The 25,725-nt window shown below is 42.7% G+C and overlaps 1 protein-coding gene across 2 annotated transcripts in view; it reads left to right on the top strand.

Annotated features, from left to right (window-relative positions):
- The first annotated feature begins 4,477 nt into the window (after positions 1–4,477).
- The window catches only part of PLXNB1 (plexin B1), a 134,437-nt gene continuing 113,189 nt past the window's right edge, over positions 4,478–25,725 (top strand). For both annotated transcript variants that reach the window (XM_077276275.1, XM_077276276.1), the window contains exon 1: positions 4,478–4,948. The gene's annotated coding sequence lies outside the window, so the exon portion shown is untranslated. The remainder of the gene's footprint in view (positions 4,949–25,725) is intronic.

Here is a 25,725-nt window from a genome sequence, read left to right on the forward strand (position 1 = left end):
CTCCTATGTACAAGAATATAACTATTATAATACTGCCCCTATGTACAGCAATATAACTACTATAATACTGCCCCCTATGTACAAGAATATAGCTACTATAATACTGCCTCTATGTACAAGAATATAACTACTATAATACTGCTCCTATGTACAAGAATATAACTATTATAATACTGCCCCTATGTACAGCAATATAACTACTATAATACTGCCCCCTATGTACAAGAATATAACTACGGTACTAAAATACTGTCCCTATGTACAAGAATATAACTACTATAATACTGCCCCCTATGTACAAGAATATAACTACTATAATACTGCCCCCTATGTACAAGAATATAAGTACTATAATACTACCCCTATGTACAAGAATATAACTACTATAATACTGCCTCTATGTACAAGAATATAACTACTATAATACTGCCCCCTATGTACAAGAATATAAGTACTATAATACTGCCCCTATGTACAAGAATATAACTACTATAATACTGCCCCTATGTACAAGAATATAACTACTATATTACTGCCCCCTATGTACAAGAATATAACTACTATAATACTGCTCCTATATACAAGAATATAACTACGGTACTAAAATACTGTCCCTATGTACAAGAATATAACTACTATAATACTGCCCCCTATGTACAAGAATATAACTACTATAATACTGCCCCCTATGTACAAGAATATAAGTACTATAATACTACCCCTATGTACAAGAATATAACTACTATAATACTGCCCCTATGTACAAGAATATAACTACTATAATACTGCCCCTATGTACAAGAATATAACTACTATAATACTGCCCCCTATGTACAAGAATATAACTACTATAATACTGCCCCTATGTACAAGAATATAACTACTATAATACTGCCCCCTATGTACAAGAATATAACTACTATAATACTGCCCCTATGTACAAGAATATAACTACTATAATACTGCTCCTATATACAAGAATATAACTACTATAATACTGCCCCTATGTACAAGAATATAACTACTATAATACTGCCCCCTATGTACAAGAATATAAGTACTATAATACTGCCCCTATGTACAAGAATATAACTACTATAATACTGCTCCTATGTACAAGAATATAACTACTATAATACTGCCCCCTATGTACAAGAATATAACTACTATAATACTGCCCCTATGTACAAGAATATAACTACTATAATACTGCCCACTATGTGCAAGAATATAACTACTATAATACTGCCCCTATGTATAAGAATATAACTACTATAATACTACTCTATGTACAAGAATGTAACTACTATAATACTGCTCCTATGTACAAGTATGTAACTACTTTAATACTGCTCCTATGTACAAGAATATAACTACTATAATACTGCTCCTATGTACAAGAATATAACTACTAAAATACTGTCCCTATGTACAAGAATATAACTACTATAATACTGCTCCTATGTACAAGAATATAACTACTATAATACTGCTCCTATGTACAAGAATATAACTACTATAATACTGCCCCTATGTACAAGAATATAACTACTATAATACTGCTCCTATGTACAAGAATATAACTATTATAATACTGCCCCTATGTACAGCAATATAACTACTATAATACTGCCCCCTATGTACAAGAATATAGCTACTATAATACTGCCTCTACGTACAAGAATATAACTACTATAATACTGCTCCTATGTACAAGAATATAACTATTATAATACTGCCCCTATGTACAGCAATATAACTACTATAATACTGCCTCTATGTACAAGAATATATCTACTATAATACTGCTCCTATGTACAAGAATATAACTACTATAATACTGCTCCTATGTACAAGAATATAACTACTATAATACTGCCCCTATGTACAAGAATATAACTACTATAATACTGCTCCTATGTACAAGAATATAACTATTATAATACTGCCCCTATGTACAGCAATATAACTACTATAATACTGCCCCCTATGTACAAGAATATAGCTACTATAATACTGCCTCTACGTACAAGAATATAACTACTATAATACTGCTCCTATGTACAAGAATATAACTATTATAATACTGCCCCTATGTACAGCAATATAACTACTATAATACTGCCTCTATGTACAAGAATATATCTACTATAATACTGCTCCTATGTACAAGAATATAACTACTATAATACTGCTCCTATGTACAAGAATATAACTACTATAATACTGCCCCTATGTACAAGAATATAATTACTATAATACTGCCCCCTATGTACAAGAATATAACTACTATAATACTGCTCCTATGTACAAGAAGATAACTACTATAATACTGCTCCTATGAACAAGAATATAACTACTATAATACTGCCCCTATGTACAAGAATATAACTACTATAATACTGCTCCTATGTACAAGAATATAACTATTATAATACTGCCCCTATGTACAGCAATATAACTACTATAATACTGCCCCCTATGTACAAGAATATAGCTACTATAATACTGCCTCTATGTACAAGAATATAACTACTATAATACTGCCCCTATGTACAAGAATATAACTACTATAATACTGCCCCCTATGTACAAGAATATAGCTACTATAATACTGCCTCTATGTACAAGAATATAGCTACTATAATAGTGCCCCTATGTACAAGAATATAACTACTATAATACTGCCCCTATGTACAAGAATATAACTACTATAATACTGCTCCTATGTACAAGAATATAACTACTATAATACTGCCCCTATGTACAGCAATATAACTACTATAATACTGCCCCCTATGTACAAGAATATAGCTACTATAGTACTGCCTCTATGTACAAGAATATAACTGCTATAATACTGCCCCCTATGTACAAGAATATAGCTACTATAATACTGCCTCTATATACAAGAATATAGCTACTATAATACTGCCCCTATGTACAAGAATATAACTACTATAATACTGCCCTTATGTACAAGAATATAACTACTATAATACTGCCCCCTATGTACAAGAATATAGCTACTATAATACTGCCTCTATGTACAAGAATATAACTACTATAATACTGCCCCTATGTACAAGAATATAACTACTATAATACTGCTCCTATGTACAAGAATATAACTACTATAATACTGCCTCCTATGTACAAGAATATACCACTATAATACTGCTCCTATGTACAAGAATATAACTACTATAATACTGTCCCTGTGTACAGGAATATAACTACTATAATACTGCCCCTATGTACAAGAATATAACTACTATAATACTGCCCCTATGTATAAGAATATAACTACTATAATACTGCCCCTATGTACAAGAATATAACTACTATAATACTGCCCCTATGTACAAGAATATAACTACTATAATACTGCCTCCTATGTACAAGACTATAACTACTATAATACTGCTCCTATGTACAGGAATATAACTACTATAATACTGCCCCTATGTACAAGAATATAACTACTATAATACTGCCCCTATGTACAAGAATATAATTACTATAATACTGCCCCCTATGTACAAGAATATAACTACTATAATACTGCTCCCTATGTACAAGAATATAGCTACTATAATACTGCCTCTATGTACAAGAATATAGCTACTATAATACTGCCCCTATGTACAAGAATATAACTACTATAATACTGCCCTTATGTACAAGAATATAACTACTATAATACTGCCCCCTATGTACAAGAATATAGCTACTATAATACTGCCTCTATGTACAAGAATATAACTACTATAATACTGCCCCTATGTACAAGAATATAACTACTATAATACTGCTCCCTATATACAAGAATATAACTACTATAATACTGCCCCTATGTACAAGAATATAACTACTATAATACTGCTCATATGTACAAGAATATAACTACTATAATACTGCTCCTGTGTACATGAATATAACTGCTATAATACTGCTCCTATGTACAAGAATATAACTACTATAATACTGCCCCTATGTACAAGAATATAACTACTATAATACTGCCCCTATGTACATGAATATAACTACTATAATACTGCTCCCAATGTATAAGGCTATAACTACTATAATACTGCCCCCAATGTATAAGGCTATAACTACTATAATACTTCCCCATATGTACATGAATATAACTACTATAATACTGCTCCTATGTACATGAATATAACTACTATAATACTGCCCCTATGTACATGAATATAACTACTATAATACTGCTCCCAATGTATAAGGCTATAACTACTATAATACTGCCTCTGGAGCCCACTAGGGTCAGTCAGGGGAGGAGCAGCCCTGCAGTTGTAGGTCAGGCTGTTAGTACAGGACACACAGTGTAGACTGGAGGTGACTTTGTGCTCCTGGATCTTCGCAGGTCTCTGGGTGTCTGGGGCTTTCAAGGTGATTGGCTACGAGGGAGGCAAATATTATCCGGGCGTGGCTATGCAGATTTCCCAGCGCTGGCTGCAGCTGCAGTTCGGCAGGGGGCGTGTCTGGGGGCGTGGATTCCTGCCATTGAGTTTGGGACGTCGGTTCGGAGGCAGATTGAAATCGGGAGTGGAGCGAGCAGCATGGGATCGGGCGGAGCGGTGCTGAGGACGGGATGAGACGCGGCACAGGCTCTCTGACCCCCGCAGGACTCTGGACCGGGGCTGGGAACTCTCTGGATGCATTAGAACACAAGAGGAGGAAAGTCCTTGAAATCGTGAAGGATCAAAGAATCCCATAAAATGCAGGAGTGCGCGGAGAGCCAGTGACTGGAGCATGGAGACCTGCACCAGGGGACCCGGGGAGATGTGAGGAGCCCAAAAAAGCGTGCACCCCGCGGCTGGTGAAGAGTTAATCCACAGAGTGGTCGCCGGACCCTGCATTGTGATTAGTGGGATTGTGAGTGGCATCCATGGATTAATAGAGGGAGGCTGGCACTCAGGTAAGTGGAGGCTGCGGGCAGGGATTGTCCTATGGGTATTCTCCTGCTTCAGTGCTGAAAAGCTCCTGGTGTCCACATAGCCCCCCAGTACAGAGCTGGTGTCCCCACAGCCCCCCAGTACAGAGCTGGTGTCCCCACAGCCCCCCAGTACAGAGCGGGTGTCCCCACAGCCCCCCAGTACAGAGCGGGTGTCCCCACAGCCCCCCGGTACAGAGCGGGTGTCCCCACAGCCCCCCAGTACAGAGCGGGTGTCCCCACAGCCCCCCGGTACAGAGCTGGTGTCCCCACAGCCCCCCGGTACAGAGCGGGTGTCCCCACAGCCCCCCGGTACAGAGCGGGTGTCCCCACAGCCCCCCGGTACAGAGCGGGTGTCCCCACAGCCCCCCAGTACAGAGCGGGTGTCCCCACAGCCCCCCAGTACAGAGCGGGTGTCCCCACAGCCCCCCAGTACAGAGCGGGTGTCCCCACAGCCCCCCAGTACAGAGCGGGTGTCCCCACAGCCCCCCAGTACAGAGCGGGTGTCCCCACAGCCCCCCAGTACAGAGCGGGTGTCCCCACAGCCCCCCGGTACAGAGCTGGTGTCCCCACAGCCCCCCGGTACAGAGCGGGTGTCCCCACAGCCCCCCGGTACAGAGCGGGTGTCCCCACAGCCCCCCGGTACAGAGCGGGTGTCCCCACAGCCCCCCGGTACAGAGCGGGTGTCCCCACAGCCCCCCAGTACAGAGCGGGTGTCCCCACAGCCCCCCAGTACAGAGCTGGTGTCCCCACAGCCCCCCAGTACAGAGCGGGTGTCCCCACAGCCCCCCAGTACAGAGCGGGTGTCCCCACAGCCCCCCAGTACAGAGCTGGTGTCCCCACAGCCCCCCAGTACAGAGCTGGTGTCCCCACGGCCCCCAGTACAGAGCTGGTGTCTCCACAGCCCCCCAGTACAGAGCGGGTGTCCCCACAGCCCCCCACTATAGCACAGCAGGGTTCTACAAGTGTGCAGAGAAGTGGGGGCTGCACTGCACAATTATCAGCCCATGCTGGGAAGTTGCATGCGACCTGTGTGCGCACTAAGGGTTAATCTGCTGGGATTCCCACTGTAAAGTGTATGCACAGCCTGACAGTATGGTCCCTGGGGGGCAGTGGGTTTGTTTTACCAGGGGGTCGTAACAGTCCAGTAATTTTCAGAAAAAGTCCCAGGAGGGGGCGAAAAAATTAAATTAGGAAATGTCTGGAGAAGAGATAATGAACGAGACTCGGAGGGCGGTTATGGACGATATCTCGCAGGGATATTAATATGGTTATCAGTCATTGTCCCAAGCTGGACCTCCTTGATTTATAGAGGGTGCATTCCATCATTGCGCAGACGGCGCGTCCTCTAGGGGGATATATATATATACACATATACACACATACACATATACATATATACATATACACCTTAAATGCGGGTGTGACAGCAGCCAGTGGCGTAACTTGACACAGAGGCCCCAACTATCAGACCTTTATGGTAATAGCCTTTTTTCCTATGGGACCCGTAACCTCCAGGGCCCAGGTGCGATTGCAGCCCCTGCACCTATTCTAGTGGCTCCCCTGACTGCAGCTCACACCAGTACCCCACTTCACCCATGTCACAGCCACGTGGGTCTAGGGCGCTGAGCTAGAGGGCGCTGAGCTAGAGGGCGCTGTGCTAGAGGGCGCTAACACAGCAGAAGCTCTTGTTCATTAATGATTTCCTTTGCGGAGTAGTAAGGGCTCATTCAGACGTCCGTTTTTCACAAATAAGTGTTTATCCTTTTTTATGGGAAAACAATTGAACTTTTACCCATTATTATCTATGCAGCTGTTCACATGTCTGTGTTGTTTTTTTTTCCTTGCGTATCGAGTTGTTGGCACCAAAACCCGGAAACATGACGATTTTGATCTAAGTCTTGGGTCAATCTGGCCAATGTTAGTGTATGGGTTTGTAAAAAAAAACAAAAAAAAACGGACGTCAATTGGAGAAGCTTGAGAGAACTCCATTAGTGTAGTTTTTTATAGGAGAAAAACTGACCAAACAGTAAATGAAAATCTGATCCAAAACACTCATGAAAATTGTTCCGTTGTTTTTCTGCGGATGAGAAAAATCAGTGGCATCGGGATGCGGCCTTAGTTGCGTCTGTAATCAGAAAATTAATTGCCCTGAATGTGGCTGCAAAACAATCCTCTGGTCATGACTTCATCTGTGCTGGTGGCTTTGTTGCAGATTCCTTTCTAAACAAATATGATATTATTTTTCTAGTAAATTTACAGAAACCTGATGGACCCCATTATAGTCAATGGGGTCCATCATCAGGTGCTATTTGTCTTTGCCATGTTGAAAACCAACTCCCTTTTTATTCTGATCATTGGACAGAAAAACTGAACACATCAGGGTGGCTCAGTGGTTAGCACTGTACTATGGCTCAGTGGTTAGCACTGTACAGTGGCTCAGTGCTTAGCATTGTTTCTTTGCAACGCTGGGGTCCTGGGTTTAAATCCTGCCAAGGAAAACATCTGAAAAAAGCTTGCATGTTCTCCCCTTGTTTTCATGGGTTTCTTCCCACATTCCAAAAACATACTGATAGGGAATGTAGATTGTGAGCCCCAATGGGGGCAATGACGATAATGTCTGAGAAATTCTGGGGAATATGATGGTGCTATATAAATAATCATAATAAATATCTACTTTGTAAAACCCATGCCCCAAACTACAATCAGTAATGTATCACTGTCTAAACTCTCCAGTGTAAGAATCCTGCACACAGCGTCTTATATCTTAGCTTCTGGCGCCCTCGTGTTACCAACAAGGAGTGGATATTGGAGCAAATCCCAATTTTTTTAGTTTCTGAGTTGTGCAAATTCACTCCAGCATCAGTGACACAATGTAACAGAAATGTATCTTCTTCTGTTTGATATTTACTATTACTGTGTAGACACAATTGTATCTGTGTGATGTGTGGTTATGATTTGTACGATCCAGTCTTTATATTTGGACGGGATCCATCCTGACGATCAGCAGTTTATCCAAGAACTTTGCAGAATACCTTATCGTAGAATCAGTTTCTTATTTCCAGCTTGAGTAATGATTGTTTTTCTGTTATATGGGTGAGAGATTCCCCCTATTGTAAAGATTGTTCCCTTTCTATTCCCATGGGATGGTGTCATTCATAGTAATCACTGAGAGAAGCAACATTCTCCACCAAGTTACCGTAACATTACATTTCATTGATCATCGGAATTTAATCCTTCTTTTATATAATGTGATAAGAGGTAAGGGGGCTGGGATCTATTATATAAATTGGGGGAAATTGCTCTTGAGAGATCTTAGACCAATAAATTAATCTGTATTTTCCAATTTATTTTATTTTTTTTCTGGAGAAGCGAACCTTTCCTCTTAACGTCTTGGTGCAGAAAATAGGGACTGGAGTATTTTTGATGACTTTTTGTCCTGATTCGTGGAGCGGATTGGAGGAATGGGATCTGTCAATAAGCGCTGTTTGTGTGTTGTGGTGGAAAGCAGACTATTGATGTACAGCCAAACAATTCATTTTAACCCCTGTAGCTGACAGATGTAATGAACCTTTTGCATAATAGAGGCCAGCACTTAGCGTGAAGGCTTTGTCTGCGAGTTCCGGAGAAATATGGAATGATATATCACTATGATGTAGTGTACAGAGGTCATGTTGTAACATTGGTCTGCTATATAGATCTACCTGAAGGTCACTAAAGACCACGAGTGATGGATCTACAGAATATAGGAAAATTAAGAGCAGAGGTAGGAACGTGTGGGACTGAGATTTTATTATTGTAATAGATGTGACTCCTTATAATATTTGTGAATCATCACCTAAGAAGTAGACCCCAGGATCTTGTGTTTGGATCTAAAGTTGCTCCCAAGTGTGATCCTTTTATGTTGGACCATTGCCATGTCGGGACCCGTGCCCATCATAGGAATCCCCCCGATCGGCCATTGTAAACACCAAAACTTTAAGAAACCTGAAGCCACCATACACCATGCTTCTGACACCAGTAATTTTTTTGGAGTACATTGCACCAAATGTATTACAATATGTACGCCTTTTAAACATTTGGACTTCCCAGGTGTAGATTTGCTCCATTTTTTTCATATTTGAGACTTAATAAATCCAACATCTTATGGCCATGCCCCAAGTGACCACACTTATTTTTCATCTTTTACTTAAATGAAAAGTTTTTGCGTAAATTGCATTTTTTTTTTTTTTTTTTAGGGGGGGGAGGCTCCGTTTTCTTTCAAAACAGGCACAAACTGATTGGTAAGTGAAAAGTAGCTGCACTCTTCTCAAAAACTTTTAGCATGTCAGTCTTTTTTCTGTCTCGGGAGAGTTGTTTAGTTGCCCCTTTGTGTGTGATAGGCGAAGATCTCCGCACCCAGACCCCCAGCCAATACAAGAAATGGGCCAACGAAGACCAATGATTGATTGACTGAAGGGTTTATGTAACCGCATTGCTCTTCTAGCCATGTTCACCTAATCCACCCATGCCAAAGGCCTTCACTCGTAAGACTTGGCTAACCATAGCCTCAACCTTTTTGGACACTTCTTGATGTTTGATCTACCATCTAAGGACCTTGTAGATAGAAATCCCGGGGTGGATAGAGTTAAGGCATGAAGAACAGGCTGCCCCTTTGGACAGCAATGGAAGTTTTTTTGGTGGTGCCTCCTCTTCTGGAATGTCCCATTGTGTCATCCCAATGACATCTTCTTGCTGGACGAATGCAATCCCCCCCTTCCCTTCCCCGCATTACTATTCCATCTTCTCAGCTGGGTCTCAGCATTTGTGATGAGCATTGTCTACTAAGCTGAAGGTCATGGCAGGGGTTGAGTGTAGATGTTTGAATAAAGATGTGTGCACTTTCAAGGTAACTGGGGGTTAATAAGACTCTGTGACTCGTTAACCGGGGGCTTGCGGATATTGCCAGGCAAATGGAAAGTACTGGGGTGCCCTGCGGCCAAACCACATGGCTTTTTACAGATGCCAATCTACTCGGTAATGAGTTGTGCATTAAAAAAAAAAAAGATGCTCCATCATGGTAGGTTGGAGAAGGAGGCATGAGATTCCTTTGTTCCCATTGTTATGGGGTGGTGAATGAGCTGGGAGGTGGGGGAGGGTGCTGGACTTGCTTATCATCTATTCAGGAACAGCTGCTGTCTGAATACCTTATCTGCCACCGCTCCATGGGGAAAGGCTGGGGAGGGATGGAGTCCTGGATGTGGCACTCAACTGGAAAATTAAAAGCTTGGGCATGGTCCTTTTTTTTATTTTCAGCAGTACCTGTGTTTCTTTGGCGCAGCTTGTCATAACGGGCACCTGCTGAAGATGGAGCTGTCGTCCCTTATGGCGGACGATGGATTAATATAATCTAAGAGAAATTGTAACATGTAGAGCGGTGGGAGAATTAATGAAACTGCAGAAGAATTCTGCCGAGGAATGGAGAACATGGCGGAACTTGACCTACAGTTACTAAAACTGGTGCGTGTAAAGGAGCGATGCATGGCGTGGGTTGCAAAAAGTGTTGTAAAATGAGGAAAAATTGCAAAGTGCACCCTTTTTTTTTTTTTTCTTGCACCAAAAATTGGCACAAATGCAAAAGAGTCTGAAGTGCACCAAATTTTTTAATATTGCGAGAACCTTGTTCATAAATTTGGGACAAGTGCAACAAATTTGACCCTAATGATAAAGTATCAGAATTTATCTTATACGCATGAGCGTGGAGAATATAGTTGATTTTTTTTTTTTTTTTGAGGGGGGTTGCTTGTTTTTGCAGAGGGTAAAGTTAGGCTACTTTCACACTAGCGTCGGGAAAGACCCGTCGCTGTGCGTCGGGCCGACGTTCCCGACGCTAGCGTGGTCTCCGCCGCACAACGGGGGCAGCGGATGTATTTTTCCAACGCATCCGCTGCCCCATTGTGAGGTGCGGGGAGGTGGGGGCGGAGTTCCGGCCGCGCATGCGCGGTCGGAAAAAGCGGACCGTCGTGAGCAAAAAACGTTACATGTAACGTTTTTTTCTCCCGACGGTCCGCTACCACACGCCCAAGCGTCGCAAAACGGACGCGACGTTTGGCAATGCGTCGCAAATGCGTCGCTAATGTTAGTCTATGACGAAAAAACGTATCCAGCAAGAACTTTTGCTGGATGCGTATTTTCGGAAAAACGACGCATTTGCGACGTATTGCAGTTAACGCTAGTGTGAAAGTAGCCTTAAGTGTCAGGTTTTAGTTACAAAGGTCGAAAAAAGACCTAGGTCCATCAAGTTCAACTTTTCTGCTTATTTAAAGGATGCGAAAACCTAAACCTTGCAGCTAAAATAATGCAGAAGCGATATATACTCTATATACGGTATATTATACCAGTAATTGGATGCTGATATCAGCCGCAGCGATAGATTTTATCTCCTTTTATATATTTTTTTTCTGTGCATATGAGATGATCTACCTATGGTTATGCGATTAAAAGTTTTTAAAACTTTTGTTTTGTGACTTTTCAAAATAATGTGCAATAATACAAGCCTCTCCCATATTCCTGCAGTCGTCCCTAAGGCAGTGTGGTGGGGTGAGTACTCTGTACGCAGGGTTACCAGACCAGTCATGTGAATCCAAACACATCCAAATTACCTATGCATGGCAGCTCTGCAATTAGTTCACATGGATATTGCATGTCTCCTTCCATATGCAGTTGGTATATAGGCTAACAGCCCTGGAACAATCCATGATGCATATTTTATGTGTGGTTCTGAAAATTACGTAGACTTAAATTGATGGTGAATGCACAGACAAAACCCTTTTTCCATGCTGTGGTCAGAGGGGATTTCTTATTTTGAACCCATTCGTTCCATAGTTTGTAGCCTCCAGTTTTACAAGGGTCAGAGGGGCGGAGCACAGGGATTCAAATTCTTGCATCATGCTCCACCCCTCTGACCCGTTTTGGATAGTTTATCAGTATTGTTCAGCGGGTACCTTTTAAGTTAATGTTTTTCAAAATTTGTTGCAGTATGTGTGATGTAGATAAGGTTAAAAAAAGTTTTTTTTTTTGCTTTGTTTTCATTTAATCACTATTTAGATATATATCAGCTAATTTCCAAAACGCTGTTATGTGAAAGCAAATTTAAGCATTGTCAAGTTTTTGTTGTGTTTCATGAATCTTTAATTGTATGTCTAGTCTAATTTGACTGTAAAAAATAACATCTTGACTTATTAATGGTATTGATTTCATTGGGCTTCCTCAGGGGTTGGCCACAACTTCTGATCACCCAATAGTCTCCTCCCCATCTTGAAGATGCCCTCTTCTGTCAAGTTGTCCAGCCTTTTCTTAGTACTAGGTACTGTGAAAACGGACTATTAACTAGTATGGCTGCCGTTGCAGTTTCTACTTCAGTTGGCACCCACTTTTCTAGAGTCTGTAGGTGCCCATGCACACTAGATAAATATTGGCCAAAGTCTCCAATCATTTGAGGTTTTCCATCAACATCTACCAATGAGGGGGAGTAAGGATGATGATTATTATTATGCTTTGCCTATATAGCGCCATCATATTCTGCAGCGCATTACAGGATCCTGATTGTCCCACGCTGTCCCCATTGGGGCTCTGTCATGATCTCTGCAGGCAGAGATCATAGCAAGCCTATAGAGGGACAAGCTCTCGGAAGATGGAACTATACTGACCATGAACTAAGCCTGCCGCGCAACTAGAAATAGCCAGGTAGCATTTCCTATTTATCGCTAGATGCCCAGCTCTGGCCTAAGACCTAAATAGCTAGCAGAGGGAAATATAAGACCTGGCTCACCTCTAGAGAAATATTCCAAAGAAGACAGTAGCCCCCCACATATAATGACGGTGAGTTCAGATGAAACAACAAACGCAGCAGGAAAATAGTCTTAGCAAATTTGAGGTCCGCTTACTAGATAGCAGAAGACAGATAGTATACTTTCATGGTCAGCAGAAAAACACTAACAAAACACCATCCAGAGATTACCTTAAACTCTGGCATTAACTCATAACGCCAGAGTAGCAATCCCTGATCAACGAGAGCTTTCCAGACACAGTAACAAAACTTCAGCTGTGAACTGGAACAAATAGGCAAAACAAAACATGGACAAAAGTCCAACTTATCTAGTAGTAGTCTAGAAGCAGGAACAAGCACTGAGAGGCATCAGATAACATTGTTGACCGGCAAGAAACCACCAGAGAAATGAGCTTAAATAGCGACACCCACTACTGATGGAACCAGGTGAAACAGGAAAGAGGATGACAAGTCCAATTCCACAAGCGGCCACCGGGGGAGCCCAGAATCCAAATTCACAACAGTACCCCCCCCTCAAGGAGGAGGCACCGAACCCTCACCAGATCCACCAGGGCGACCAGGATGAGCCCTATGGAAGGCACGAACAAGATCAGAAGCATGAACATCAGATGCATTGACCCAAGAATTATCCTCCTGGCCGTAACCCTTCCAGTTGACCAGATACTGGAGTCTCCGTCTGGAAACACGAGAATCCAAAATTTTCTCCACAACGTACTCCAACTCACCCTCAACCAACATCGGAGCAGGAGGCTCAACTGAAGGTACCACAGGTACCTCATACCTGCGCAATAACGACCGATGAAAAACGTTATGAATGGAAAAGGACGCAGGGAGGTCCAAACGGAAAGAAACAGGATTAAGAATCTCCAATATTCTATAAGGGCCGATGAACCGAGGTTTAAACTTAGGAGAAGAGACCCTCATAGGGACAAAACGAGAAGACAACCACACCAAATCTCCAACACAAAGCCGAGAACCAACACGACGATGACGGTTGGCAAAACGCTGAGTCTTCTCCTGGGACAACTTCAAATTGTCCATAACCTGCCCCCAGATGTGATGCAATCTCTCCACCACCGCATCCACTCCAGGACAATCCGAGGATTCCACCTGACCGGAGGAAAATCGAGGGTGAAACCCCGAATTACAGAAAAACGGGGACACCAAGGTGGAAGAGCTGGCCCGATTATTGAGGGCGAACTCTGCCAATGGCAAAAAAGCAACCCAATCAGCCTGGTCAGCAGAGACAAAACACCTCAGATATGTCTCCAGGGTCTGATTAGTCCGCTCGGTCTGGCCATTAGTCTGAGGGTGAAAAGCAGATGAAAAAGACAAATCTATGCCCATCCTAGCACAGAATGCCCGCCAAAATCTAGACACAAATTGGGTACCTCTGTCAGAAACAATATTCTCAGGAATACCGTGCAATCGGACAACATTCTGAAAAAACAGAGGAACCAACTCAGAAGAAGAAGGCAACTTGGGCAGAGGAACCAAATGGACCATTTTAGAGAAACGGTCACAGACCACCCAGATGACAGACATCTTCTGGGAAACAGGCAGATCTGAAATAAAATCCATCGAGATGTGTGTCCAAGGCCTCTTAGGAATAGGCAAGGGCAACAGCAGTCCGCTAGCCCGAGAACTACAAGACTTGGCCCGAGCACAAACGTCACATGACTGCACAAAGACTCGCACATCTCGTGACAGGGAAGGCCACCAGAAGGATCTTGCCACCAAATCCCTGGTACCAAAAATTCCGGGATGACCTGCCAATGCAGAAGAATGTACCTCAGAGATGACTCTGCTGGTCCAATCATCCGGAACAAACAGTCTATCAGGCGGACAACGATCCGGTCTATCCGCCTGAAACTCTTGCAAGGACCGCCGCAGATCAGGAGAAACGGCCGACAAAATTACTCCCTCCCTAAGGATACCTGTGGGTTCAGAATTACCAGGAGAGTCCGGGTCAAAACTCCTAGAAAGGGCATCTGCCTTAACATTCTTAGAACCCGGTAGGTATGACACCACAAAATTAAAGCGAGAAAAAAATAAAGACCAGCGCGCCTGTCTAGGATTCAGGCGTCTGGCAGTCTCAAGATAAATCAAATTTTTGTGGTCAGTCAATACCACCACCTGATGCCTAGCCCCCTCGAGCCAATGGCGCCACTCCTCAAACGCCCACTTCATGGCCAAAAGCTCCCGATTCCCAACATCATAATTCCGCTCTGCGGGCGAAAATTTGCGAGAAAAGAAGGCACAAGGCCTAATGACGGAGCAGTCGGAACCTTTCTGCGACAACACTGCCCCAGCTCCGATCTCCGAAGCGTCAACCTCAACCTGAAAAGGCAGATTCACATCAGGCTGACGCAACACAGGGGCAGAGGCAAAACGGCGCTTAAGCTCCTGAAAGGCCTCTACAGCATGAGGGGACCAATTAGCAACATCAGCGCCTTGTCTGGTCAAATCAGTCAGTGGTTTAACGACATCCGAAAAACCAGCAATAAATCGGCGGTAAAAGTTGGCAAAGCCCAAAAATCTCTGAAGACCCTTAAGAGAGGAGGGCTGAGTCCAGTCACAAATAGCTTGCACCTTGACGGGATCCATCTCAATGGAAGAGGGAGAAAAAATATACCCCAAAAAGGAAATTTTCTGGACCCCAAAAACGCACTTAGACCCCTTCACACATAAAGAATTAGACCGCAGAACCTGAAAAACTCTCCTGACCTGCTGGACATGAGAGTCCCAGTCATCAGAAAAAATCAGAATATCATCCAGATATATTATCATAAATTTATCCAGAAAATCGCGGAAAATATCATGCATAAAAGACTGGAAAACTGAAGGGGCATTAGAAAGACCGAAAGGCATGACCAAATACTCAAAGTGGCCCTCGGGCGTATTAAATGCGGTCTTCCACTCATCCCCCTGCCTGATCCGCACCAAATTATACGCCCCACGAAGATCAATTTTAGAGAACCACTTAGCACCCTCTATACGAGCAAACAAATCAGTAAGCAATGGCAATGGGTATTGATACTTAACAGTGATCTTATTCAGAAGCCGATAATCAATACATGGTCTCAAAGAGCCGTCTTTTTTTGAGACAAAGAAAAACCCAGCTCCCAAGGGAGAAGAAGATGGACGAATATGTCCCTTTTCCAAAGACTCCTTTATATATTCCCGCATAGCAGCATGTTCCGGCACAGACAGATTAAACAAACGACCCTTGGGATATTTACAACCCGGTATCAAATCTATGGCACAATCGCACTCACGGTGCGGAGGTAACGACCCAAGCTTGGGTTCGTCAAAGACATCTTGATAATCAGAGAGGAACTCAGGGACTTCAGAGGGAATGGACGACGAAATAGAAACCAAAGGTAAATCCCCATGAATACCCTTACATCCCCAGCTCAACACAGACATTGCTCTCCAGTCCAAGACTGGGTTGTGAGACTGCAACCATGGCAATCCCAGTACCAAATCGTCATGTAAATTATACAGCACCAGGAAACGAATAATCTCCTGGTGATCCGGATTGATACGCATGGTTACTTGTGTCCAGTATTGTGGTTTATTATTAGCCAATGGGGTGGAGTCAATCCCCTTCAGAGGAATAAGAGTCTCCAAAGGCTCTAAATCAAAACCACAACGATTGGCAAAGGACCAATCCATAAGACTCAGAGCGGCGCCAGAGTCAACATAGGCGTCCGTGGCAATGGATGACAAAGAGCAAATCAGGGTTACAGACAAAATAAACTTAGACTGAATGGTGCCAATGGAAACAGACTTATCAAGCTTCTTTGTACGCCTAGAGCATGCTGATATAACATGAGTAGAATCCCCACAATAGAAACACAATCCATTCTTCCGTCTAAAATTCTGTCGCTCGCTCCTGGACAGAATTCTATCACACTGCATACTTTCTGGCGTCTTTTCCATAGACACCGCCAGATGGTGCACCGGTTTGCGCTCCCGCAGACGCCTATCAATCTGAATAGCCATTGTCATGGACTCATTCAGACCTGCAGGCACAGGGAACCCCACCATAACATCCTTAACGGCATCAGAGAGACCTTCTCTGAAAGTTGCCGCCAAGGCGCACTCATTCCACTGAGTAAGCACAGACCATTTACGGAATTTTTGGCAGAAAACTTCAGCTTCGTCTTGCCCCTGAGATAGTGCCATCAAAGTTTTTTCTGCCTGAAGTTCCAAATGAGGTTCCTCATAAAGCAAGCCCAAGGCCAGAAAAAACGCATCCACATCGCGTAACGCAGGATCCCCTGCTGGCAATGAGAAGGCCCAATCTTGAGGGTCACCCCTGAGCAAGGAAATCACAATCCTAACCTGCTGAGCAGGGTCTCCAGCTGAACGAGACTTCAGGGACAAATAAAGCTTACAATTATTTCGGAAATTCTGGAAGCTAGCTCTATTCCCTGTGAAGAACTCCGGCAAAGGAATTCTCGGCTCAGATACCGGAGCATGTACCACAAAATCTTGTAAATTTTGTACTTTCGTGATGAGATTATTCAAACCCGCAGTTACACTCTGGAGATCCATTATTGTCAGGTGCACACAGAGCCATACAGAGATTAGGAGGAGAGAGAGAAAAAAGACTGCAGCAAGGCAGACTGGAGGAAAAAAAAAAAAAAAAAAAAAAAAAAAAAAAAAAAATTCCAGCAGACTTCTTATAACTCTCCTTTCTCAACCTGGGTCTTTAACACTTTAAGGGCCGGTCAAACTATCATGATCTCTGCAGGCAGAGATCATAGCAAGCCTATAGAGGGACAAGCTCTCGGAAGATGGAACTATACTGACCATGAACTAAGCCTGCCGCGCAACTAGAAATAGCCAGGTAGCATTTCCTATTTATCGCTAGATGCCCAGCTCTGGCCTAAGACCTAAATAGCTAGCAGAGGGAAATATAAGACCTGGCTCACCTCTAGAGAAATATTCCAAAGAAGACAGTAGCCCCCCACATATAATGACGGTGAGTTCAGATGAAACAACAAACGCAGCAGGAAAATAGTCTTAGCAAATTTGAGGTCCGCTTACTAGATAGCAGAAGACAGATAGTATACTTTCATGGTCAGCAGAAAAACACTAACAAAACACCATCCAGAGATTACCTTAAACTCTGGCATTAACTCATAACGCCAGAGTAGCAATCCCTGATCAACGAGAGCTTTCCAGACACAGTAACAAAACTTCAGCTGTGAACTGGAACAAATAGGCAAAACAAAACATGGACAAAAGTCCAACTTATCTAGTAGTAGTCTAGAAGCAGGAACAAGCACTGAGAGGCATCAGATAACATTGTTGACCGGCAAGAAACCACCAGAGAAATGAGCTTAAATAGCGACACCCACTACTGATGGAACCAGGTGAAACAGGAAAGAGGATGACAAGTCCAATTCCACAAGCGGCCACCGGGGGAGCCCAGAATCCAAATTCACAACAGGGCTCCCAATCAGCATGCCCTCAATTGAGACTCAATGGGGTGAACAACACGAGTCCCTTCTTGTTACATTAATTTCTACTTATATCTCCTCTTCCCCCCCCCCCCCCCCAAACAGCATCGATTTAGTGTCTGCAGACGTGTGAACTTAGGATGGGATGAAAGCCATTGTTGGAGCTTCTGTCTTACGACTTGCCTCCTCCTAGAGCTTCTGTCCTACGACTTGCCTCCTCCTAGAGCTGTCCTACGGCTTGCCTCCTCTAGAGCTTCTGTCCTACGGCTTGCCTCCTCTAGAGCTTCTGTCCTACGGCTTGCCTCCTCTAGAGCTTCTGTCCTACGGCTTGCCTCCTCTAGAGCTTCTGTCCTACGGCTTGCCTCCTCTAGAGCTTCTGTCCTACGGCTTGCCTCCTCTAGAGCTTCTGTCCTACGGCTTGCCTCCTCTAGAGCTTCTGTCCTACGGCTTGCCTCCTCTAGAGCTTCTGTCCTACGGCTTGCCTCCTCTAGAGCTTCTGTCCTACGGCTTGCCTCCTCTAGAGCTTCTGTCCTACGGCTTGCCTCCTCTAGAGCTTCTGTCCTACGGCTTGCCTCCTCTAGAGCTTCTGTCCTACGGCTTGCCTCCTCGGCTTGAATAATGATCGTTCTACGAACACACAAGTCATAAGTCATGGCGAGTAGCTCTTAGCTCTGCTAAAACAAACCCCGGGTGTCTATTTTCTTGGTAAGAATCCAAAATATGCCCAGTGCTTCTCTTCAGTTGGAGGTCACATTCCTTCCTGCAATTAACCTGAAGCACAGCTGAGGGTCTTTAAACAGGTGCTCCATCTATAATGTTATGGTGGCAGGCTTTCTTCAAAGGGCTCTGATTTCATTTTGGCTCCATGGAGCTGGCTGCAAGAGAATTATAAGTTAGTGGTCTCTGGAAATATATTAAAGTAGGGCTGGACAATATATCTAGGTGGCTTTTCTACGATCGCAGTAGGTGAGCTCTTGCCTCTTTGTCATCTTGAGCCATGTTAGGTCGTATAGTGGCAGTGCACTCTTCAGAAGAGATGTCAAACGCTGTCTCAAGGGCCAAATCTGCCCGTGGTGTAATTCTATTTAGCCCACGAGAAAGCACCAAATGTCTAATAGAGCTGTCCCGCCAGCGTATGTACTGCTAATACTACAAATTGGGCGTTTCCGGTCCACGTTTCACATGCATTTATAGTATTAAGCTTTGCTTCCTCCACATTCAATATTTAAGCAACACTTTAGTTTGTTTCCATATGAAAAGGTTCATCGTTATATTTGATAAGAATGAAAAACTTCCTCAATTGTACACACGTTTTCAATAAATATCAAGGTTAGCCTGCGACTTTGTCTAAGTGTTTAATTTGGCCCTGTGTGTATTGGAGTTAGACATCCCTGCACTACAGTACACTTATTGCATGAGTAAGACCTTGGCATATAGCTACGGTATTCTTTCATCTGTTCAGAGAGTAAATGGCAGCATAAGAAGAGTTTTGCCAGGTGCAAAGTGGAAGTGCCAGACTCCATTAATTAAATGACTGATCCTAGATGGTGAAAGTTTCTAAAATGTTAGAAGTCATTAAAAAAAAAAAAATTGGCTTCTTATTTTTGTGTATATATATATATATATATATATATATATATATATATGTGGCTCATTGGTAGTTGAGAGTAGGACATGTTATTTGATCAATGTGGAAGGGCATAGTTCTTTTCACAACTTTCAGAACCTAGACGTATCTTTTTTATAATCTCCTTGGTGGTCTGTTGGGAGATTGTGGCTTGAGGATTTGTCAGTAGAGTGGGCATAATTAGTTTAACAAAAAAAAATCAAATAATTCAGATTTTATTTTTGAGTATGGACCTAGTAAATTCCAACTGTCCCTTTAGTATCCCTGGCAAGTTTGTGTAGGTCTCTCTTCTTTGTTAGGGTTTGATAGGTCTTGCGTTTTTCCTGGGGTTTGATGGGTCTTGCGTCTTTGCTGGGCTTTGGTAGGTCTCGCGTCTTTGTTGGCCTTTGGTAGCTTTCACGCCTTTGCTGGACTTTGGTAGCGCACACGTCTTTGCTGGCCTGTGATAGCTCTCGCTTCTTTGCTGGCCTTTGGTAGGTCTCGCGTCTTTACTGCCTTTGTTAGGTCTCGCGTCTTTGCTGCCTTTGGTAGGTCTCGCGTCTTTGCTGGCCTTTGGTAGGTCTTGCGTCTTTGCTGGCCTTTGGTAGCTCTTGCATCTTTTCTGGCCTTTGGTGGGTCTCGCATTTTTGCTGGCCTTTGGTAGGTCTCGTGTCTTTGCTGGCCTTTGGTAGGTCTCGCGTCTTTTCTGGCCTTTGGTGGGTCTCGCATTTTTGCTGGCCTTTGGTAGGTCTCGTGTCTTTGCTGGCCTTTGGTAGGTCTCGTGTCTTTGCTGGCCTATTGTAGCGCTCGCGTCTTTGCTGGCCTTTGGTGGGTCTCGTGTCTTTGCTGGCCTTTGGTGGGTCTCGCGTCTTTGCTGGCCTTTGGTGGGTCTTGCTTCTTTGCTGGCCTTTGGTGGGTCTCGTGTCGTTGCTGGCCTTTGGTAGGTCTCGTGTCTTTGCTGGCCTTTGGTAGGCCTTGCTCTTTTGGAATGATTTTGGTCTTGTATCCATAGTTAGTTCTTCTAGATTTATGACTGTTTCAGCCATGCCTTGGATTTGTAGGTTCCCAGGAAATGAACAGCTACATCGGCAGGAAAGGTGCAGTCCTCCTTCTTTGCTTGCACAAGCTACTTTTAGCTCCCAAGTCTCATTTCACACATGACTGCCAGTGTCATGTCAATATTTGGGCACCATTAAACCCCTCTGTTGCCTGGGGTCTTGTAAATTATCGCTCATGCTGAATGTGTGAGTTCCTGTCTGCATTGCACAACAGGAAGAAAAGCAAATCCAGGGATTTTATTTTTTTGGGTATTTCATTATATATGGTTCGCCAGAGCAAGACCTACTCTTTGTTTGCCGGGGTTTTCCTTTTATTAATCGGGAATTTAAGCAGCTAAGTTGTTCAGGAGTCCTGGAAAGCTTAAGTCAAATGTAGATGTCAAGGCAGCCATATTACGGTAGTTTTCACTCAACTCTCCCAGTAAGAAATCTAGCTGCAGAAATGGACGATTTACTGGATTAAACGACTGCTACCATGAGAAAAAAAGTATCCGGCTATGTCACCTTATTCTAAAGCTACGAGAGGAAATGAATGCCAGTTATAGATGCAATCGGACCCCAAGCGAAGCTTGTAAACACTTGACCTTAATGGAGGACTGCCAGAAACGAGACGCGTTCTGTAGTGCGATTGTTAGGGGAGAATTAGGAACTTTTCACTGATGGTAAAAGCCTAAAGCAATGAAATAACTTTATAAAAATAAAGCATTTACACAGAAAATATTACCTTTTACGATGCAGTCAAAGGGCTATTCTCCATACCGTAGGCCCCCCCGACAATTAACTTTACATGTTGCTTTAGCCAATGATGACAGATTTAATAAAATAAATATATATATATATATATATATATATATATATATATATATATATATATATATATATATATATATATATATATATATATATATATATATATATATATATAGTACAGACCAAAAGTTTGGACACACCTTCTCATTTAAAGATTTTTCTGTATTTTCATGACTATGAAAATTGTACATTCACACTGAAGGCATCAAAACTATGAATTAACACATGTGGAATTATATACTTTAATTTCAGTTGTTTCACACTTTTTTGTTATGTCTTATATTCTAAGTTCTTCAAAGTAGCCACCTTTTGCTTTGATGACTGCTTTGCACACTCTTGGCATTCTCTTGATGAGCTTCAAGAGGTAGTCACCGGGAATGGTCTTCCACCAATCTTTAAGGAGTTCCCAGAGATGCTTAGCACTTGTTGGCCCTTTTGCCTTCACTCTGCGGTCCAGCTCACCCCAGACCATCTCTATTGGGTTCAGGTCTGGTGACTGTGGAGGCCAGGTCATCGGGCATAGCACCCCATCACTCTCCTTCTTGGTCAAATAGCCCTTACACAGCCTGGAGGTGTTTGGGGTCATTGTCCTGTTGAAAAATTAATGATGGTCCAACTAAACGCAAACCGGATGGAATAGCATGCCGCTGCAAGATGCTGTGGTAGCCATGCTGGTTCAGTATGCCTTCAATTTTGAATAAATCCCCAACAGTGTCACCAGCAAAGCCCCCCCACACCATCACACCTCCTCCTCCATGCTTCACGGTGGGAACCAGGCATGTAGAGTCCATCCGTTCACCTTTTCTGCGTCGCACAAAGACACGGTGGTTGGAACCAAAGATCTCAAATTTGGACTCATCAGACCAAAGCACAGATTTCCACTGGTCTAATGTCCATTCCTTGTGTTCTTTTGCCCAAACAAGTCTCTTCTGCTTGTTGCCTGTCCTTAGCAGTGGTTTCCTAGCAGCTATTTTACCATGAAGGCCTGCTGCACAAAGTCTCCTCTTAACAGTTGTTGTAGAGATGTGTCTGCTGCTAGAACTCTGTGTGGCATTGACCTGGTCTCTAATCTGAGCTGCTGTTAACCTGCGATTTCTGAGGCTGGTGACTCGGATAAACTTATCCTCAGAAGCAGAGGTGACTCTTGGTCTTCCTTTCCTGGGGCGGTCCTCATGTGAGCCAGTTTCTTTGTAGCACTTGATGGTTTTTGCCACTGCTCTTGGGGACACTTTCAAAGTTTTCGCAATTTTTTGGACTGACCGACCTTCATTTCTTAAAGTAATGATGGCCACTCGTTTTTCTTTTCTTAGCTGCTTTTTTCTTGCCATAATACAAATTCTAACAGTCTATTCAGTAGGACTATCAGCTGTGTATCCACCAGACTTCTGCTCAACACAACTGATGGTCCCAACCCCATTTATAAGGCAAGAAAGCCCACTTATTAAACCTGACAGGGCACACCTGTGAAGTGAAAACCATTCCCGGTGACTACCTCTTGAAGCTCATCAAGAGAATGCCAAGAGTGTGCAAAGCAGTCATCAAAGCAAAAGGTGGCTACCTTGAAGAACCTAGAATATAAGACATATTTTCAGTTGTTTCACACTTTTTTGTTAAGTATATAATTCCACATGTGTTAATTCATAGTTTTGATGCCTTCAGTGTGAATGTACATAGTCATGAAAATACAGAAAATTTTCTAAATGAGAAGGTGAGTCCAAACTTTTTGTCTGTACTGTGTATGTATGTATGTTATGTATGTATGTATGTATATGTGTATATATATATATATATATATATATATATATATATATATATATATATATATATATATATATATATATATTACGCTCATCAGGAGTTTTAGGAAATATTTTCACCACTTTCTAGCATGCAGACTTATTACTTATTCTGATGAAGGAGCTGCGTCTCCCTCCTCCCCACGAACCTGTCTTATACTAGATATGTTGGTGAATAGAACTTTTGTACTATTGTTTTATGCTTTAAATTGATATTAGATGGGTTCTTTATGGTTTCATGATCTTGCCAGAAGATTATATCTGGGAGAGGAGATGCTGTCGCTAGGTATTCCTTCACCCGATGTGAAAGGTTCACCTCTCCGCCATTACGCTACATCCAGTGGCATAACTTGAAACTCATGGACCCCAATGCGAAAGCTCCAACGGGGCCCCCAAATATTTTAAATCTTTAATAGCAATAGTCCTTTTTTTCTATAGGCCAAAGGGACTTTTAGGGCCCCCTAGGCTCCAGGACCCGGGTGCGATTTTTAACCCCTTCCCCTGTTGTACGCCTCATCTAGCAAGGTGGCTTTTTGGTGCCCCCTCTGAATTAATCACTATCCACAATTCTATCCCCTAGATCTAGTTTTCCATTCTTCATGGGTTGTATGTTCAGCATCATAGTTGACAAATCAATGGAAAACAACTTAGAAGGTCACACCGTTCCTCAGCCCAATGGGTTGTGACTTGGCATGACCTTGCTCAAGAAGAAGGGCCATGTTGAAGTATTTCTATTGCTACGTCCTTGGTTCCCGATGTTCCATTCCTATAGTAATGTCCATGTGACTCGTCATCCTTGACCACCACCTGTCTATGGACACTAGTGCGAATCCTCGTACGTTGTGCTTCATCTCAGGTGACATAAACATTGTGTGGGTCATTAGAGGCATCTGACCCCGAGGGCAGAGAACCCTCCAGAAGGTCAGTCCTTGCTCTACACTCTTCCTAATCTCTTGAAGGCCTCTCTGTTGATTTTAACGCTATTTGTCAGCAGGTTTCCGTCTGTGGACTCTCACATCTGGCCTCTCCTAATCTAGCATTGGATTGGGCTGTAGCGCTCTTTGTCTTTTTCGGCCTTGGAACGTCTAGTGATTAAACTCCATTAAGGGCCTTCACTGATGTCAGGTGGCGGATAACGCTGAGCGGGCGAGAACCGGGGTATTAATTCAGGAACTCCATGTCACACCTTACATAACGAAGAAAAACCACTGCCAGTCCGGTTATATAATATATGAAATAATCCGCATGGAATGTGAGACCTTCAAACCTCCGGCTCAAGGACGTCCACAGAATCTCCAGTTTAGCTGATAATTTTCTAAAAAAAAAAATATATATATATATATATATATATATATATATATATATATATATATATATATATATATATATATATATATATATAAAGTTTTTAGTTTTTTGTTGCAATTTTATGTACCCTCTCACCTCCGAGTTATCCTTTTGCAACCATTTTTTTTTCTTAAAAATAATTTTGCATCTGCAGTTCCCATGCAGACCCATGTGTCTCCATGGTAACAGACCGTAAACATTTGTCATCTTTTCTATTCTTGCATTCGGTCAACTAACGAGAAGAATCAGGTCGGCAAATGGAAGACTGCAGGGCCAGACTAAACTAGCCTTGTTTTGCTGACGGTTACCATGGCTACACATGAGTGCCTATGAGCTGCAGACCGAAAATAAGATAATGTTCATCGTGGAAGTTTTTCAAATTTGCCCAATTATTTATTTATTTTTTTTTAATTTTTCTTTCAGATGCATTGGAATAATAATTGGAAATGAGTTGCAAAGGTACACAACTAGTAATCTATACTATAGTCACTATATTCATGACCTTGTCGTGTCCCTTCCCTTTTTATTTTTCCAAATGATCGCATTTTGCTTCCGCTCAATATTTGAGTCGGGGTAGAGCGGTCGTGATAAAACTGACTAAAATCTAAATATTGTCTTGGCTACCCATAGCAACCAATCACAGCACAGCTTTCATTTTTAAAGGACAGAATATGAAATGAAAGCTGCGCCGTGATTGGTTGCCGTGGACCGCAATAATATAAATCTCACCATTTCCTAGTGACCAAAGTGCGACTCCCTGTATTTTATAGATGCGGTACGGTTCGGGGTCAGTGCCCTTGTCCATCCGTCTCTTATAATATTAGGGGCGCAATGTTCAGTTTA

This window comes from Ranitomeya variabilis, chromosome 8 (genome assembly GCF_051348905.1).
Source record: "Ranitomeya variabilis isolate aRanVar5 chromosome 8, aRanVar5.hap1, whole genome shotgun sequence".
Classification (NCBI taxonomy): domain Eukaryota; kingdom Metazoa; phylum Chordata; class Amphibia; order Anura; family Dendrobatidae; genus Ranitomeya; species Ranitomeya variabilis.